Raw genomic sequence first — 2,500 nt, 5'->3', positions numbered from 1 at the left:
GTGCAGTCTTTTTGTAAGTTTTAATGGGAAATTTAGTTTGTGCAATCTTTATTCTTAGGGTTAGACCATCAGCTTTACCCCATGTAGTCTCTTTTCCTTTAGGTCAGCTGCTTCTCAATATTGATTACATTGTAAGGTAAGAAGAGCCAAAGATCCTCTTAATTTCAAAAAGAAACAGGATCAAACGACTCAGAGATCAAATTAAATGACCAAGAAAAACTAAATTTCCCATTAAATCTTATTAGCATAAAAATCTGAGCATAAAAATAAAAACGAACCCTAGTATCTCAGCAGAGCAATGCCAACAGGGGTTTTGGTCAGTGGTAGAGCATTCGACCGGACATCGAGAGGTCCTTGGTTCAAATCCAGGTGACCCCAGTTTCCTCTGTACTTTTAATTGAGTCTCAGAGAATCAAAATGATCTTCGTATCGGCTGTGGACCACAAAGAATAAACAGGCATAGAGAAGAATCAGGTCCAAATCAAATTAGGGTCATATGATTCACAGAACAAGGTTCAAAAGCCGCTAGAAGGTATAAAGATATGGAGATCTTATCAATTTTAAATTGAAAAGATCACATGTAGTAGTACAAAGATACAGAGGTCTTATCAATTTTTAATTGAAAACATCACATGTAGTAGACTCAGAGTCCAAATTAAATGACCAAGAAAAATGTAGTAGATCTATCTAATGTAGATTGCGATTTCCCTCAAATTGGAGCTGCCTCTGTGTTTGTGCAAATTTTTTGTACCCCATGAAGCCTCTTTTCCAAGCATAAAAATCTAAGCCTAAAAATAAAAACGAACCCTGGTATCTCAGCAGAACAGTGCCAACTGGGGTATAACTCAGTGGTAGAGCATTCGACTGTAGATCAAGAAGTCCTTGGTTTAAATCCGGGTGCCTCCTGTTTCCTGTGTACTTTTAATTGAGTCTCAGAGAATCAAAATGATCTTCATATCACATGTAGTAGGCTCAGAGACCAAATTAAATGACCAAGAAAAATTTAGTAGATCTATCTAATGTAGATTGCGATTTCCCTCAAATTGGAGCAGCCTCTGTGTTTGTGCAATCTTTTTGTAAGTTTTAATGGGAAATTTAGTTTGTACAATCTTTATTCTTAGGGTTAGACCATGAGCTTTACCCCATGGGGCCTCTTTTCCTTTAGGTCAGCTGCTTTTCACCATTGATTACATCGTAAGGTAAGAAGAGTCAAAGATCCTCTTAATTTCAAAAAGAAACAGGATCAAACAACTCAGAGATCAAATTAAATGACCAAGAAAAACAAAATTTCCCATTAAAACTTACAAGCATAATAATCTGAGCCTAAAAATAAAAATGAACCCTGGTATCCAAGCACAGCCATGCCAACGGGGGTATAGCTCAGTGGTAGAGCATTCGACTGCAGATTGAGAGGTCCTTGGTTCAAATCCAGGTGCCCCCTGTTTACTGTGTACTTTTAATTGAGTCTCAGAGAATCAAAATGATCTTCGTATCAGCTGTGGACCACAAAGAATAAACAGGCATAGAAAAGAATCAGGTCCAAATCCAATTAGGGTCATATGATTCACAGAACAAGGTTCAAAGGCCGCTAGAAGGTATAAAGACACTGAGGTCTTATCAATTTTTAATTGAAAAGATCACATGTAGTAGGCTCAGAGACCAAATTAAATGACCAATAAAAATGCAGTAGATCTATCTAATGTAGATTGCGATTTCCCTCAAACTGGAGCAACCTCAGTGTTTGTGCAGTCTTTTTGTAAGTTTTAATGGGAAATTTAGTTTGTGCAATCTTTATTCTTAGGGTTAGACCATCAGCTTTACCCCATGTAGTCTCTTTTCCTTTAGGTCAGCTGCTTCTCAATATTGATTACATTGTAAGGTAAGAAGAGCCAAAGATCCTCTTAATTTCAAAAAGAAACAGGATCAAACGACTCAGAGATCAAATTAAATGACCAAGAAAAACTAAATTTCCCATTAAATCTTATTAGCATAAAAATCTGAGCATAAAAATAAAAACGAACCCTAGTATCTCAGCAGAGCAATGCCAACAGGGGTTTTGGTCAGTGGTAGAGCATTCGACCGGACATCGAGAGGTCCTTGGTTCAAATCCAGGTGCCCCCAGTTTCCTCTGTACTTTTAATTGAGTCTCAGAGAATCAAAATGATCTTCGTATCAGCTGTGGACCACAAAGAATAAACAGGCATAGAGAAGAATCAGGTCCAAATCAAATTAGGGTCATATGATTCACAGAACAAGGTTCAAAAGCCGCTAGAAGGTATAAAGATATGGAGATCTTATAAATTTTAAATTGAAAAGATCACATGTAGTAGTACAAAGATACAGAGGTCTTATCAATTTTTAATTGAAAACATCACATGTAGTAGACTCAGAGTCCAAATTAAATGACCAAGAAAAATGTAGTAGATCTATCTAATGTAGATTGCGATTTCCCTCAAATTGGAGCTGCCTCTGTGTTTGTGCAAATTTTTTGTACCCCATG

The 2,500-nt window shown here is 36.9% G+C and overlaps 1 non-coding gene across 1 annotated transcript; it reads left to right on the top strand.

Moving 5' to 3' along the window:
• The first annotated feature begins 1,369 nt into the window (after positions 1 to 1,369).
• On the top strand, positions 1,370 to 1,441 carry TRNAC-GCA (transfer RNA cysteine (anticodon GCA)). The gene has a single exon. It is a non-coding gene; the product is annotated as a tRNA-Cys (tRNA).
• The last annotated feature ends 1,059 nt before the right edge of the window (positions 1,442 to 2,500 follow it).

Source organism: Sceloporus occidentalis, unplaced genomic scaffold (genome assembly GCF_023333645.1).
Source record: "Sceloporus occidentalis isolate IW3139 unplaced genomic scaffold, rSceOcc1.0.p SCAF_43, whole genome shotgun sequence".
NCBI lineage: Eukaryota > Metazoa > Chordata > Lepidosauria > Squamata > Phrynosomatidae > Sceloporus > Sceloporus occidentalis.
This window is presented reverse-complemented; position numbering and strand designations above follow the sequence as displayed.